Source organism: Malus sylvestris, chromosome 9 (genome assembly GCF_916048215.2).
Source record: "Malus sylvestris chromosome 9, drMalSylv7.2, whole genome shotgun sequence".
NCBI classification, from domain to species: domain Eukaryota; kingdom Viridiplantae; phylum Streptophyta; class Magnoliopsida; order Rosales; family Rosaceae; genus Malus; species Malus sylvestris.
The window spans coordinates 31,060,444-31,078,245 of NC_062268.1; the positions used below are offsets into that span (position 1 = coordinate 31,060,444).

General features: G+C 38.1%; 2 long non-coding RNA genes across 2 annotated transcripts; both read left to right on the forward strand.

The window, feature by feature from the left end:
- The first annotated feature begins 3,542 nt into the window (after window positions 1-3,542).
- On the forward strand, window positions 3,543-8,765 carry LOC126582903 (uncharacterized). The gene is made up of 2 exons (XR_007609621.1): window positions 3,543-3,701; window positions 8,674-8,765. It is a non-coding gene; the product is annotated as an uncharacterized LOC126582903 (long non-coding RNA).
- On the forward strand, window positions 4,904-5,766 carry LOC126582902 (uncharacterized). Its single transcript, XR_007609620.1, has 2 exons — window positions 4,904-5,130; window positions 5,451-5,766. It is a non-coding gene; the product is annotated as an uncharacterized LOC126582902 (long non-coding RNA).
- Window positions 8,766-17,802: the final 9,037 nt, after the last annotated feature.

A 17,802-nucleotide genomic window follows, 5' to 3' on the forward strand; every position in this document is an offset into this window, starting at 1 on the left:
TTTGTGTGACGCTAGTCTTCGTCGCGCAAAAGACGTTTGCGCAACGTTTTGTGTGTCGTGCAAGATTTTGGCACCAAACCAAGAATGCTTTACTGTTTTTTCCCAGCTTTGAGCGACGTAGTTCTTCATCACGCAAAGTTGTTTTGCGCGACGCAGGTGCACATACATCACGCAATGTTTTTTTTTTCGTTTGGGGTTCTTGCATTGCCTTTTTCTTTTATGGTATCCACTTGTGTAAATGTTTTAAATTCCCAATTGCATTAGTTCACTCTATTCATATATGGTTACGGAGTGTAGCTGTAAAAAATCATCAAATTCAAAGTTAAAATAACCATTAAAACGTGATTTTTCATTTATAACTGTCGAAAATGTTTGTCCCATTACTTCATATCTTAATGTTTGTTTTTTGCGATTTTTGGCATATGTGATCTCGAAGCATATACAAACAAGTTCGACGGTTGGATTGTTGAAACTAGTTTCGTACAATGCGTATCCCATCAAAACAATATATTCACTAACACTTGGAGTTTACTTATACTTTCATTAAATATAACATAACATTTTGTGGTATTCACTTGTGCAAATGTTTTAAATCGATGATCGAATTAGTTCATAAGCAAAAGGGGAAGGAAAAAAAAAAACTTTGCGCGACGTATGTGCACCTGTGTTGCGCAAAGCTGTTTTGAACGACGTAGGTGCACCTACGTCACGCAAAGCTTTTTGTTTGTGTTTTTTTTCCTTTTCCCTTTTGCTTTTCTTTTGGGGTTCTTCCATTGCCTTTTTTTTATGGTATCCACTTGTGTAAATATTTTAAATTGACGATCGAATCAATTCGTTGTATTCATATAGGGTCAAGGAGTGTAGTTGTAAAAAATCATCAAAATCAGAGTTAAAATAACCGTTTTATCATGATTTTTTGTTTATAACCGTCGAAAAGTTTTGTCTCGTTATTTGATCTCTGAATGTTTGTTTTTTGTGATTTTTGGCGTATGCAATCTTGAAGTATATACAGACAAGTTTGACGGTTGGATCATTGAAATTAGTTTTGTAGAATACGTATCCCATCAAAACCATAGATTCCCTAACATTTATAGTTTATTTATACTTTCATTAAGTATAACATAAAATTTTGTGGTATCCACTAGTGTAAATATATTAAATTGAAGATCAAATTAGTTCATTGTATTCATATAGGGCCAAGGAATGTAGTTGTGAAAAATCATCAAAATCGGAGTTAAAATAACCGTTAAATCGTGATTTTTCGTTTATAACCGTAAAAAAATTTTGTCCCATTACTGGATTTCTGAATGTTTATTTTTTGTGATTTTTGGTGTATGCAATCTCGAATTATATACAAATAAGTTTGACGGTTGGATCGTTGACATTAGTTTCATAGAATGCATATCCCATCAAAACAATAGATTCCCTAACATTTAATAGTTAATTTATACTTTCATTAAGTATAACATAAGATTTTGTGGTATCCACTTGTGTAAATATTTTAAATTGACGATCGAATCAGTTCATTGTATTCATATAGGGTCAAGGAGTGTAGTTGTAAAAAAAATCATCAAAATCGGAGTAACAATAACCATTAAATTGCAATTTTTCATTTATAACTGTCGAAAAGTTTTGTCCTGTCACTTGATCTCTGAATGTTTGTTTTTTGTGATTTTTGGTGTATGCAATCTTGAAGTATATACAAACAAGTTTGACAGTTGGATCGTTGAAATTAGTTTCGTAGAATGCGTACCCCATCAAAACAATAGATACCCTAACATTTAGAGTTTATTTATACTTTCATTAAGTATAACATAAAATTTTGTGGTATCCACTAGTGTAAATATATTAAATTGAAGTTAGAATTAGTTCATTGTATTTATATAGGGTCAAGGAGTGTCGTTGTAAAAAATCATCAAAATCGGAGTTAAAATAACCATTATATCGTGATTTTTCGTTTATAATCGTCGAAAAGTTTTGTCCCGTTACTTGATGTTTGTTTTTTGTGATTTTTGGCATATACAATCTCAAAGTATATACAAATAAGTTTAGGGTCAAGGAGTGTAGTTGTGAAAAATCATCAAAATCAGAGTTAAAAGAACCGTTAAATCGTGATTTTTCATTTATAACCGTCGAAAAGTTTTTTCCCATTACTTGATCTCTCAATGTTTGTTTTTTGTGATTTTTGGCATATGCAATCTTGAAGTATGTTGATGCACAAAACCGGAGGTCTTGGAACAACGTAAATCCGACCGTGAATATGCAAGTAATGTAAATAACACAAGAGGTATCGTGGTTCATCCCAAGGTTTGGGCTACGTCCACACTGATTGTATTTATTTGAGGGAGAGAGAGAGCTCTGAGAGTGAGAGCGTTGAGAAGGGGTGAGAGGAGCCTTAGGAATTGGCCTCCCCCAATTATGAGGGTGAGGGGTCCTTTTATAGAATAAGGACTCCTCACTAATTATATATTTGCCCATTCCCTTATCACATAATTAAATTTAAGTCCCTTGAGTATTTATACGAGGTCTAAATACGAGGCCCTAAATATGGTATAAACAGTAGTCCCCCAAGTCTTCAATCAAGAGAGTCTTTTGGCTGGAGACTTGAAATTCAGTCCATATGTGGGCCGAAGTAACTAGATGTTTGTCTTGAACTGATGCTCGATATGAGGCGGTGCTCAATCTGAAATGCTGCATAACTAGAAGTAGCACACGCTGCTCGGCTGCTCGGCTCGTGGCTTATGTTGCTTTGGTTGGCTCGGCTTGTGGCGTATAAAAGTGAGGGAGTCCCTTTTATAGAATAAGGGCTCACTCCTCAATACATGGATGATGGGCTAGAGTTGATGCTCTCTAATGATGGTGAATGAGTCCCTTTTATAGAATAAGGGATCGTTCCTCAGTACATGAATAATGGGTTAGAAGTGATGCTAGTGGTGAGGCGGTTGCTCAACTGGCGGCGTTGTTCTTTAACGAAGGTGAGGGAGTCTCTTTTATAAAATAAGGGCTCGCTTCTCAATACATAAGTGATGGGCTAAGTCCCTTAAGTATTTTTCATGAGTGCTCTCTAATGAAAGTGAGGGAGTCCCTTTTATAGAATAAAGGCTCGCTCCTCAGTACATAGATAATGGGCTAAGTCCCCTAAGTATTTTCATGAGGCCTAGTTAAGGCCCAATAGATGGTACATAATGTAGTCCCCCAAGTCTTCGGTCAATAGAGTCTGTTAGCTGGAGACTTCAAATTAAATCCATGTATGGGCCGAAATGGCAATTGTTCGGAGGCGGTATTTGTATACACTGCACTGAAGCTTTGTAAGTGAAGCTTTGAAGCTGGAGCTCTGTAAATGAAGCTTTTGAAGCTAGAGCTTTTATAAATGAAGCTTTTGAAGCTATAGCTCTGTAAATGAAGCTTTCGAAGCTAGAGCTTTTGTAAATGAAGCTTTTGAAGCTGATTGACATAAGTAATGCTCATGAATGTTTGATTGACATGAGTGATGCTCATGAATGTTTGATTGACATAAGTGATGCTCATGGATGTTGACATGAGTGATGCTCATGTATGTTGACATGAATGATGCTCATGAATGTTTATGTATAATTGATATGAGTGATGCTCATGAATTGTCAACTAAAAGCAGCTATGAGTATTGGATGGCTAGTGAAGTTAGGCTAGTCAACTTTCTTTATGTAAATTAGGCAAGTTAGGTAAGTTAGGCAAGTTAGGCAAAGTTAGGTCTTATGTCTTCTTTCTTTCCCTATATATATGTTCATCTTGTAATGAGAAATAATCATCTAATATATCAAGGAATTAACTCTATTTTGGCATGGTATCAGAGCAATTCTAATCCAAAAAGAGTTTCTATTCTGATTCACTTACTTGCACTACTGCCATCTACCCAATAAGACCTGCTATTCTGCAGGTCTTCTACTTTCATACCAATCCAATCTTACTCTTTTTTCATTTGGCCATATCTGCCAACATTATTACTTATATCCAGCTTGTTAACCATACATATTCCGCTGCATCTTTTCCCATATTCTTCCCATTTGCAGTATCTCTACAAAACCCAGAAATCTTTCCACAAAAAAAAAATATATATATATACTACCCAATACCCCATAAGCCATACCCGTTGGAATCACCCAACAAATTTACCCATAACCTCTGAGGCAGTAATAATGGGTGACTCCAAGACCACTGTTTCAGCTACTGTTACTCAAAGTGATATGTCTCTACATATCACCCCAGACAAGTTGGATGGGTCCAACTATTCCTCATGGTCCCAAAGTGTCCGCATCTACATCACTGGCAGAGGTAAATGGTCTTATGTCAGTGGAACAAAAATGGCACAAGCAGAAGTTGATGCATTGTATGCTATATGGGAGGAAGAGAATGCCATGGTTCAATCTTGGTTACTCAACTCCATGACCAGAGATGTACGGGCCATTTTTCTCCGACTCTCTACTGCAAAAGATGTTTGGGATGCTGTTACCCAAACTTACTCAATTGAAAAAGATGCATCAAAGTTATACGAACTTCGCCGTCAAGCACTGGCGACTTGCCAGAATGGAGAACCTTTATCTGCATATTATGGTAAACTTCAGCAAACATGGCAAGAAATTGATTTCTTGCGTCTTGGAAAATTGAAGTGCGTTGATGATATTGCTACTCGAGAGACAAAAATTTCGGAAGAAAGATTGTATGATTTTCTGGCTGGTCTTGATCCTCATTTAGATCATGTTCGCAGTCAAGTTTTGACTCAAACAACTCTGCCTTCTGTTCGTGCTGCTTATGCTCTTGTGAATGTTGAAGCAAGTAGGCAAACCATTATGTTGGTTGGCCCACAAGTGGAAGGATCCGCCATGGTAGCTGCTCCGTCTCGATTTCCCCGTGGAGTCTCCAAAACTACTGATACAAGGAAGTGTACTTATTGTGACAAGGATAAGCATACTAGAGACATTTGCTTCAAGCTGCATGGATATCCTGATTGGTGGGTTCAAAAGAAGGAAAATCAAAAGAAAGGCATTGGTGGATCACAAGCACACCTGACACCAACACCTTCCATACCTCGGGTGGATCAATCTGCTCACTTAGTTTCTCCTACTACTGCTTCTACTTCCTTAGTCGATGCAGGTAACTTTGGTTTTGCCTTGAACACTACAATTGTTCCTCCCAATAAACCTTGGATCATTGATTCAGGGGCTTCTGACCACATGACCAATAACTCTACATGGTTTGTTTCTCACACTACTCCACCTTTAAATACCGTTAAAGTTGCTAATGGTATTTCTACTCCAGTGCTTGGAGCAGGCTCCATCTCATTAACACCAGGCTTATCTCTCTCATCTGTTTTACATGTTCCTAATCTTTCTCACAATTTGCTTTCCATTGGTAAACTTACAAATCAACTAAACTGTCTTGCCATCTTTTCTCCTACCCATTGTTGGTTTCAGGATATTCGAACGAAAGCATTGATTGGTCATGGTAGAGAGAGGGGAGGTCTATACTACTTGGACTTACCACCAGATTGTGAGAAGACAAGTTACAGTTGTCAAGTGGAGGCCAAACAATTTGAAGCTTCTGAAAAAATTTGGTTATGGCACAAAAGATTAGGACACCCTTCCTTTCAGTACCTGCAATATCTATTCCCTTCTTTATTTTCTAAAGTCAAGGTTTCTGATTTCCATTGTGAAACTTGCATTCTTTCTAAAAATCATCGTGTCTCATTTCCTTTAAGTTCCCATAAAAGTAATGTTCCTTTCTCTCTTATTCATTCTGATGTTTGGGGACCATTTCATATTCCTACTTATACTGGTGCTAAATACTTTGTCTCTTTCATTGATGACTGCACTCGAGTTTCTTGGGTATACTTACTCAAAAATAAGAGTGAGGTTATGTCTATTTTTCCAATCTTTCATCAAATGATTCAAACCCAATTTATGCTAAAATTCAAGTTGTTCGATCTGATAATGGGAAAGAATATTTGAATTATGGACTTGGAACATTTTTTCAACAACACGGTATCATTCATCAAACATCTTGTCCACATACTCCTCAACAGAACGGTATAGCAGAACGTAAAAATCGTCATCTCTTGGATGTGGCTCGCTCTTTATGTTCTGCTATGCACGTTCCTAAACGTTTTTGGGGTGATGCCATTCACACAGCTGTTTTTCTTATCAATCGCATGCCATCACGTGTTCTCCAATTTCAAACACCTATCCAGACCCTTTCCCAATATCGTTCTCTTCCTTCACTCCTTCATATTCCTCCAAAAGTGTTTGGTTGTGTCTGCTACGTTCACGTCCCCATGCAAAATCATGATAAGTTGGATCCTAGAGCCATCAAATGTGTGTTTATTGGCTATTCTGCTACTCAGAAAGGGTATTGATGTTACTATCCTCCCACTGGGAAATTTTTTGTCTCTATGGATGTTACCTTTCGGGAACACGAGGCATTTTTTTCAAAAGAAGATTTGGCCACTTCTCTTCAGGGGGAGATATGGAGTAAGGAGGAAGAGAAGTTGCCGCTTGACATTGATGGTATGCATTTTTCAGATGAACACTTGTCTGATGTCGGTGATGGTGCAAATTTGCCTAATGATGAGGCACAAGGTGAAAAAATATTGAAGGTGTATGAGAGGACAAGAAAAAAGGGAGATAAAGAAAAAAGGGATGATGAAATAGACCACCCATAGACAGATCCCTACATTGACCAACTCTCTGACCAATCAGCTGCTACTCGCACGAATTATCCTGAGGTAACCACTCATTCTCCCTCTCTTCAGCCTACTATATTTGATGAGTCCAATCATGAGATTTCATTAAGTGATGATCCAAATGATTCAAATGAACCACATCGTGAGTCTCAGGGTTCTCGTTATCCTATTCGAGAAAATCGAGGGATACCCCTTGTTCGTTATGGTCATTCTTCTACAAAGGGTATTCAATATCCTATATCTAATTTTGTTTCATCTCATCGCTTGTCAGACTCTTATATATCTTTTGCAAACCAATTGTCATCAGTCTCAGTTCCTAATAAGTTACAGGATGCTCTTAAAGATCCAAAATGGAAAAAGGCTATGATTGAAGAGATGGAAGCGCTTCGAAAAAACTCCACTTGGGAACTGGTTGCACTTCCTGAAGGCAAGAAACCTGTTGGGTGTAGATGGGTGTTCACAGTAAAGCATAAAGCTGATGGTTCAGTGGAAAGGTACAAGGCTAGACTGGTAGCCAAAGGTTATACCAAACCTATGGCATTGATTATCAGGAGACATTTGCTCCGGTAGCAAAGATCAACACTATCAGGGTTCTTATGTCATTGGCAGCAAATCTAGGGTGGCCTCTACGACAGTTTGATGTAAAAAATGCATTTTTACATGGAGACTTGGATGAAGAGGTATACATGGATCTTCCTCCAGGATTCACTACCACTTGCGATATTGGTAAAGTATGCAAGTTAAGAAAGTCCTTGTATGGATTGAAACAATCACCAAGGGCATGGTTTGGCAGGTTCGCTCAATCAATGAGAAGTTATGGGTTCAAGCAAACTCAAGCTGACCATACCTTATTTCTTAAGCATGATACAGGTAAACTTACAGCCTTAATTGTTTATGTGGATGATATGGTGGTTACAGGTAATGATGTTGAGGAAATTCAAAAACTTCAAAAGTATCTAGCCAAGGAATTTGAAATGAAGGACTTGGGTACTCTGAAATATTTCTTGGGTATTGAAGTTGCAAGATCAAAGCATGGCATTTTTCTTTCTCAAAAGAAATATGTTATAGACTTATTAACTGAGACTGGGATGTTAGCTTGTAAACCTGCAGACACACCAATTGAGCAAAACCATAGATTGGGAGACTATCATGATCAAGTTCCGGCTAACAAGGAAAGGTACCAAAGATTAGTTGGGAGGTTGATTTATTTGTCTCATACACGACCTGACATAGCCTATGCTGTAAGTGTAGTGAGTCAATTTATGCACAGGCCAAGTGAAGCCCACATGGATGCTGTACAACGCATTCTCAGGTATTTGAAGTCTGCCCCTGGAAAAGGCTTGATGTTTTCCAATCATGGACATCAAGAAGTTGAAGGGTACACTGATGCAGATTGGGCTGGGTCAGTAACTGATCGCAGATCGACTTTTGGATACTTTACATTTATTGGAGGAAATCTAGTTACTTGGCGCAGTAAGAAGCAACATGTAGTGGCTAGATCCAGTGCCGAAGCTGAATTTAAAGGTATGGCACATGGTGTGCAAGAATTGTTATGGCTCAGGACTTTATTGAGAGAATTAGGTTTTAATTTTGCAAAGCCATCAAAACTTTATTGTGATAACAAAGCTGCCATTAGCATTGCTCATAATCCAGTTCAACATGATCGTACTAAACATGTTGAAGTGGATAGGCACTTTATTAAGGAAAGGTTGGTTGATGGTACCATTAACTTGCCTTATGTGAAGAGTGATGACCAGCTAGCAGATATTTTAACAAAGGCAGTGTCAAGTAGGATTTTCCATCTTTCACTCAGCAAGTTGGGCATTCGAGATATTTACGCACCAACTTGAGGGGGAGTGTCAACTAAAAGCAGCCATGAGTATTGGATGGCTAGTGAAGTTAGGCTAGTCAACTTTCTTTATGTAAATTAGGCAAGTTAGGTAAGTTAGGCAAGTTAGGCAAAGTTAGGTCTTATGTCTTCTTTCTTTCCCTATATATATGTTCATCTTGTAATGAGAAATAATCATCTAATATATCAAGGAATTAACTCTATTTTGGCATGAATGTTTATGTATGTTTGACATGAGTAATGCTCATGTATAATATGAAGTACTGAGCGTACTTTTGTCACCTAGTTGGTGGCATGAAGGAGAGTACGGGTTGTACATTTCATCACCTGGTTGGTGGCATGAATGGCTAGTTGCCAAATGATATTAGAGTATGGGTTGTACATTTCATCACCTGGTTGGTGGTAATAGCAGCGGGTTGCCGAATAATTTTAGAGTACTGTGCGTACTTTTAATCACTTGGTTAGTGGTAATAGCGGTAGGATGCCGAATAATTTTTTGTAGTACTGGGCGTACTTTTGATCTCCTGGTTTGTGCTATTTTGGGCTTATGGACCTTCGCTCTCCACACAATATTCCAGCCCATTTATTTTAAGCTTCGCCGTTTTTTTTAGCGTTATTACCCTCTGATGGGGTTTATACATATTACCCTCTGATGGGGTTTATACATATTACCCTCTGATGGGGTTTATACAGATATCTCCGAAAGATACGAAAAATAAATTACATCATTCAAAAATAAGAAGAGTAAACAACATCATTCTGGTGGGGTGTTTATTCCTTACTTTTGCTTTCTCTTTTACTTTCTCTTTTGCTCATGCTTTTCTTGATCTCCCCGTTCCTTCTCTATCCACCTTGATTTGTAAGGTATCTTTTGCCAAACCCACTTTCTTTGGTCGTGCCCATCCATTATCTTTGTCTCTGTCTTTTCCTTTTTCTATTTGCTTTTCTGTTCCCCACTGCTTTTCTCTTCTTTTTTTTTCACTACACTGCAGGTTTATAGCATGGGTGAGTGCATGGTTGGAGTTCGTGGAGGAACCGTTGGTGGTGCCCGTGCCACTGCTAGTGGATGATTGCTTTTGCCTGTTTTTTGATGATGGTGTCTATTTCTTTTTCTCTTTTTGCTTTTGCTTTCTCTGTTCATTGCACGTTTCTCTTTGTCTCTCCACCTCTTCTACTTTGTTGTATGATGATGTGTAGTGATCAGGAAAGTTCTCTCACCCTCCCAAGCTTTCATTGTGCCATTCTCAAACTCAAAATCTAAGCCTCGTCCCCTCTATGTAGTGCTTGCCCATCCCATCCCTACATGGGCTTCAACAGCATTCTGAAGAACATTCTGCTCAGCCACTGGTTTCATAAGATTAAATGTGGGCGAAGGCGGAGCAAATGAGGGTGCCTCTGTCTGAAAACTGACCCAATGACCAGAGTCCACAGTGGAAGCATCAGACTCATCACATTCTGGTATTGTGGCAGGTGTAAGATGGTGTCGACGTAGACTTAAAGTCGAGGATGTTCATGAGACTCGTAGTCCAAGGTTTGGGCTATGTCCACACTGATTGTATTTATTTGAGGGAGAAAGAGAGCTCTGAGAGTGAGAGCGTTGCGATGGGGTGAGAGGAGCCTTAGGAATTGGCCTTCCCCAATTGTGAGGGTGAGGGGTCCTTTTATAGAATAAGAACTCATCACTTATTACATATTTGCCCATTTCCTTATCACATAATTACATTTAAGTCCCCTGAGTATTTATACGAGGTCTAAATACGAGGCCCTAAATATGGTATAAACAAAGTATATACAAACAAGTTTGATGGTTGAATCCTTGAAATTAGTTTCGTAAAATGTGTTTCCCATTAAGTTCAATAGTATATATATTTACTAGGGTAAAAGACTGTTTACTACCCTCATGTTTTGTGGTTTTCAACATTTAGTACATCAAGTTTTTTTCATCCCAGAGTCATACCTAAAGTGTAAATTTTGGGACAGTCTCATGCATCCGTTAGTCAAACTGTTAAGTCTCCAGTTAAGTGCTGACGTGGCGCCCATGTGGACAATGACTGGTCACCACGTGTCATTAGAGGGTCCATGTGGAAATTAAAAAAAAATAAAAATTGGTCGTCTTCAACCTCCGACCCTTCCTCCCTTATCCCTCCATTCTTTCCTCTGCACCAACCCACCAAACCATTCCCCCTCCATCTTCAATTCCACCTATCCACCCACCCATTAATTCTAAGGACAATCGCCTATAGACAGATTCAGAGAGGGAGAGAGAGGGAAGACCACTACCCAATAAACAAGCTCGGGAAATGGACACTAGAGCGGCGGGAGTGGGTCTCATGCGTGCCTGGCGGTGGCCTTAATCTACATCTTATGCGTGTACCTGGTCCAAGGCTTCTACGTGGTGTTGTATGCCTTGGGGATCTACATTCGCAACCTCCTTATCGGGTTTCTCTCACCTCAGGTCGACCCAGAGATCCACAACCTCTCCTACTCCGACGACCCCTCCCTCCCAACCCACGGATCCAATGAGTTCCCCCCCTTCGTCTGCCGCCTTCCCGATTTCAAGTTCTGGTAATTTCCTCATCTCACTGTGTAAAGTTGTCGCCTTTGCGTTTAATTCGTGATTGCCCTGTTTGTGTTTGTCGAAATGCATTCAAGTTATGTGAATCTTTCTCTGGGCGATTGTCCTTGGAATTAATGGGTGGGTGGATGGGTGGAATTGAAGATGGAAGGGGAAGGGTTTGGTGGGTTGGTGCAGAGGAAAGAATGGAGGGATATGGGAGGAAGGGCAGGAGGTAGAAGACGACCATTGTTTTTTTTTTTTTTTTTGGTTTCCAAATTTTTTTTTAATTTTTAATTTCCACGTGGACCCTTTAATGACACGTGGTGCCCAGTCATTGTCCACATGGGTGCCACGTCAACACTTAACAGAAGACTTAACAGGTTGACTAACGGATGTATGAGACTGTCCCAAAATTAACACTTTAGGTATGACTCTGAGACGAAAAAAACTTCATGTACCAAATGTTGAAAACCACAAAACTTGAGGGTAGTAAATAGAGATTTACCCTATTTACTAAGTAGATTTTAATTTATTTATTTTGTACTTATAACACTTAAGAAATTGAATAATATATATGTAAAAAAATTATTGTGGGTTTTTGTTAGAAAAATATATTATTATGGGGTTTATGTAAAAAAAATTGAATTTGAAAGAAGTAGTCACACTTTGTTAGAAAAATATGTTATTTTGGGGTTTAATGTGGGTGTCGCGCAAATGCGCGACGTCAAATTGTATACCTATGTCGCTCTAGTTGTGATAATTTTGGCAGTGCAATAGTGAAAAATAGGCGCTTTTTTTTCTTTTCAATTTTCCAAGTTTGGACCCCAACTCTTTCTTTCCTGTAGACCTCTCTTCCCACTCACTCATCTCTCCCTCTCTTTTTCCCGTAGACCTTTCTCTTCCCTCTCGGTCATACCTCCAGAATCATCTTCCCTTCCTTTTTCCAACCCTCAAGTTAGTTTCTCCAAATTCGTAGCCGAATTTTCTCAACTTCAGATCTAAGAAACGGTGATTGTGGGTATTCCGGGCAATTTCCGACGAAGTCTGCCGGAATTGGACCTCAACCAAGAGGTAAAAATGATCCTCTCTTCGTGGCTGTTCCCTAGTGTAAGAGATTTCTCAAAATAAAAAATTTCAGTTTTTGGATCGATTCTAGATTTAGAATTTTAATTCCATTTTCTGTATGCATGTCAAAGATTAGAGACGAGGAAGGTGAATCAAGGTTGTTTCCAACCTGGGCTGAGAAGAATGGAAGCCTTGGAAGGTGCCCGCCTCGTCGGGGGTTGTGGCCACAACTGCCTTAATCAATGTTGCATTCCAGGTATTTGTGTAAATGTCATCCACTTTGAATTTGAATTTTTGTGCTTTATCTTTTACGTACTTGAATTGGTGGTTTGCAAAACAAACCTCCCTATGTGATATGTGTAGAATTATCAGAGAGGCGGGCCATACGGCCCACTTCCAATAACACTGATATTGTTCCTAACTTGATAATTACCACCTGCACAATTCGTCAGGTGTGAGGTTTTATCACAAAAGACCTCGGTATTAGTTAAAGTGGGGTTAGGATATTTAAACAATTACTTTGCTTTTTGTATGGCTGATGTGGGATTCAATACACCCCCTCACGTGAGACCCAATTAGTGGTCACACGTGGGAGATCCACACATCGGCAACCACGTGGAGCCAAGGGGACTCACCCTACACGCGAGGCCAAGGGACCCACCATCATCGTGCGGGGCCAAGGGGACCCACCCATCATGTGGTTGTATAGTATGGGCCCGCTCCCTGACTCTGATACCATGTAGAATTATCAGAGAAACGTGCCATACGGCCCACTTTCAACAACACCGATATTGTCCCAAACTTGGTAATTACCACATGCACAATCCGTCAGGTGTGGGGTCTTATCACAAAATGTCTCGGTATTAGTTAGAGTGAGATTAGGATATTTAAACTATTACTTTTCTTTTTGTATGGCCGATGTGGGATTCAACAATATGTTGTCAAGAAATTGCTTCATTTGTTGATTTCGTGTTTTTCGACGGTTTGGGCGTTATTTCTTATCTGGGTATTTGTCAGTTACTCGATCTATACGGATTGGAGTAGGCGTGAAGCTTCTTTCTTTTCTTTTTTTTTTTTTTTTGGATTTGAAGAAAATGATTTTATGTTTATGACTGGGTTGTGTACCGTTTTCGGTTTGCATAGGTGCAAAACTTCCATTGTATGCCTTCAAGAAACTGAACGTGAATGATGGTGACACGGGTTTGCTCGGACATGAGAAAAGAGTCTCCCGTTGCATTTCTTGACACACTGCTTCTCAAGGATGTAAATTGATATACAGGAGATGAAGAAAGAATCACCAGCTTTGTTTGTTTCCTTTTGTAGTTAACAATTATTATGGAATAAAATTGTTTACCACTCCATGGTACAGTGGGATGATCGCATGCAGAGATGGCTATTTCGCTATGATGTCGAGCTTAGGAACAATGTGTATGTATATGTACTACTTATTTGGGATATGGGTACCAATTTCTTTGATAATTTGGTGTAGGTGATCCCAGGGCAATTTGGTTTCATAGCTGAGCTGAATGAGGGTCGCCATTTTAAGAAAAGGCCAACAGAGTTTCGAGTTGATAAGGTTCTCCAGCCCTTTGATGGCAGCAAGTTTAACTTCACTAAAGTTGAACAAGAGGAGGTTCTGTTCCAGTTGAAGCCAGCGATGATGGTGAAGCTCAGTGAGTATTCCTTGCATATTTTTCTGTTTAACTGGACTCTAGCGTTTTCCTTTTTTCGTGAAAATTGGACTCTAGCGTTAGTTGTAGGAAAACAACATTCTTTCTTTTTTTACTACCCAAATTGTGAGACCAATGCATGTCCAAGCTCCACAACACAAACCTTATAATTCTGAGAAAGTTCAAGGCCATCATCAACAATTCATATGTCTTTTTGTCGAAATTATTTATGCATGTCTTGCATTATGGTTTCAAAACCCGCAACAATCCACGCTCAATTTTTCTAGTTGATTCTAAATTTTTAGTCTATTTGCTAACGGTCATTGTTACCAACATTTGTGCAAAATTGTATAAGAGATCAGTTATCTACTCGCAAGTATATCACTTGTGAAATGTTGAAACTCATAAATCTATTTGCTGAAACTTTGATCTACTTGCCACATCAGTTTTTTGTGTGGAATGTTTGAGACTCATACTCACAAGTATATGCTTTTTATGTAGGTGGTAGGAAACAATAAAACTGTAAAGGCATACTTTTGTGTATATTTTAGTCATTTGATCCATGTACTTTTGTGTTTGTAGGTAGAGATAGCAATTATTGAGGTGTTCTTGCTGAAGTTTTTCGTGATGTGATTCGAGTTGATTGTCCGAAGTTTTTGCAATTTTGTTGATCTGTATGTGTGTTTGTGTATAAACATGGAGGTGTTCTTGTTGAAATTTTTCGTGATGTGATTCGAGTTGATTGTTTGAAGTTTTTGCAATTTTGTTGATCTATATGTGTGTTTTGTGTATAAACATGGAGGTGTTCTTGCTGGACTAGGAAGCAAGGAAGGTTTAGGTGATTGAGAAAACATCACCTATACTTACCAATCTGAGAGAAGCACATTTCAGGCTTAACACCCACCCCTTCTTCCCTGCTCTTTACAATGTGGTATTGGTTTGAGTCATAAACTTGAATAGAAAATTGTAGGATTATAACCTGTCATGTCCTTTACAGGCTAGTCACAAAAAGGTACAGTTGATGAAAACACCTACGAGATTGGGGAAAGGAAGTAGTGCTAGATGTTGCAATCCTGGAATCTGGCTTGGAGATGGATAATAAAGGTGACACATCCACCATGGGAGAGATATTATCGAAACTTTTGCTTGTTAAATATTTTAGAAAACTTACAGTCGATCTGCCGGTAGAGAAACTGTAACTGGAATGTTAGAGACTCATACTCACAAGTATATGCTTTTTATGCAGGTGGTAGGAAACAATCAAACTGCAAAGGCATACTTTTGTGTATATTTTAGTCATTTGATCCATGTACTTATGTGTTTGCAGGTAGAGATAGCAATTATTGAGGTGTTCTTGCTGAAGTTTTTCGTGATGTGATTCGAGTTGATTGTCTGAAGATTTTGCAATTTTGTTGATCTGTATGTGTGTTTTGTGTATAAACATGGAGGTGTTCTTGCTGGACTAGGGAGCAAGGAAGGTTTAGGTGATCAGGAAACATCACCTATACTTACCAATCTGAGAGAAGCACATTTCAGGCTTAACCCCCACCCCTTCTTCCCTGCTCTTTATAATGTGGTATTGGTTTGAATCATAAATTTGAATAGAAAATTGTAGGATTATAACCTGTCATGTCTTTTACAGGCTAGTCACTAAGGGTACAGTTGATGAAAACGCCTACGAGATTGGGGAAAGGAAGTAGTGCTAGATGTTGAAGCCCTGGAAGCTGGCTTGGAGATGGATAATAAAGGTGACACATCCACCATGGGAGAGATATTATCGAAACTTTTGCTTGTTAAAGATTTTAGAAAACTTACAGTGGATCTGCTGGTAGAGAAACTGTAACTGGAAACTTTTGTAATTTAGTTTTTGTATTTTTCTAGTCACCCAATAGCCTGATGTATCAAACCTAGAAGATTACTTCTTGTAGTTTTTTCTTTTTTGTTCGGACATCTTGTATGTATATTTTCATATATTTTATAATTAAATATTTTTTCTTGGTTTATTAATTATTATTTAGAATTTAATTACAATATTTATTAAAAATAAAATAAAATATTTTTGCCAAAAATAAAAAATAAGGGTTTGCGCGACGAAGGAGTAACCTACGTCGTGCAAAACCATTTTGCGAGACGCAGGTCCCTACGTGGCGCAAAACACTTTGCGCAACGCAAGACCTACGTCGCCCAAGCCCACTTTGTGCGATGTGGGTTACTTCTTCATCACGCAAACCCTGTTGTCACTGCCTTGACGCAACGGTTGGCGCGCGATGAAGGTTCATTGCGCTAATTTTTGCGCAATGTTTTTATGACTTTGCGCAATGAAAGACCTACGTTGCGCAAAGTGTTTTTTGTACTAGTGCTTGTAGTTGATGAAAAAAAGATGGGATAGATGAAAAAATTGGTGAAAAGAAACAAGTATACAGTAAGAGAAAATAGAGGCATGAGTTCAAAATAACATATATGAATCAAATTTAGGGTGTGACTCTACCTTGGGGATTAAAATAAAAGTAAGATTTTGAGTAAACATAATCACTATTTCGATATGATTGTATAACTTAAGTTGATAGAGTTTTGTAACAATAGATTATATGAAAGATTAAAAATAATATTATAGGCAACGTTCTAAAAGATGCTAGGCACTAGTTGGCCGCGAATTAGAGCCTAAAACCTAGGCGCCTAAGCGGACTACACGGGTTTAAGTTTATTTGTTATATATATAATTTAATTTAATTTACTATGTAATCACAAATAAACATTGAATAACATGTTTTTTTTTTTTATAAAGAAGAATACACATGTAGTGTAAGAGTTTTAAATACATAATAGGGAGTGGACCTTTTTTTTTTTAACAAACGATGTTATCTATACTAAAGAGATAGGGGATTGGGCTAAGCCTTACAATGAGTTAGCAATAATTTGGTTCAAATTTGTCTTTAGCGAGAATCGAACCTGAGACCTCTCACTTACAAGTGAAGATGAATATCACTATATCATAATACTAAGTGACAATATCGAGTGGACTTAAAAAAGATAAAATATTACCCAAAAGTAATAAGAGTAAGAAAATGATTTTTTTTTTTGGGTTGTGTGGATAGCACACCTCTTTTTACATCTCACACACTCTTTTAATTTTCGGTCGTCAGATCAGTTGAATTGAAGAAGATCAAAGGATAAAAATTAACAAGGAGTGTGTGAGAAGTAAAAATGGGTGTGTGGATAGCACAGTGTCTGCCTAATATGGTTTTCGATTTTGTGTCCGACTAGTTGTAAAATGCTACAATAGCCGACCGTTTAGCGCCTAGGCACCTCCTGGGCTAATTTTTAGAACACTGATTGTAGGAGACTTTATTGCAGCTAATGTTGATAGAATCAGAGACCTATTGTATTCCTAATAGTAAGTTATCAATAGGGTTATGAGACTATTACAGGTTCATCCCCGCTAGTGTTTAAAATATCTACGAAATTGTCGACATTTTCATTGAAATATCTAAAAAATCAAGAATCGAGGGAGGGTGAAAGGCAAACTTCATCTATATTGGCAAGATAGAGGAAATCAATTAATACTAACGATCTTTACCAATTCACTACAGAAATTTTGTTGGAACCCATTGCAGAGTTTGAATTTTTTGAACTTTTTTTTTTCTAATTTCGACTAAATCTGTATGAGTTGATATACCCGGTGTTTAAAATACCGATATATGCAAGAAATATCGTTATTCAAATTTATGAAAATATCAATGTATATATTGATATCAGTTGCCTTCAATAGAAATTATGGAATTTTGTAATAGGGTGAGTATATCAACTCATTCTAATTTAGTCGAAATTAAAGAAGAATCATTGTCCCAAAAATATTATATTTATTGAATATTTGTTATTTGGGGGTTCCTATTTTATTTTGCCTATTCAGTCTTTTTTTATCTCTTGACGTAATGACCTGTTTAAC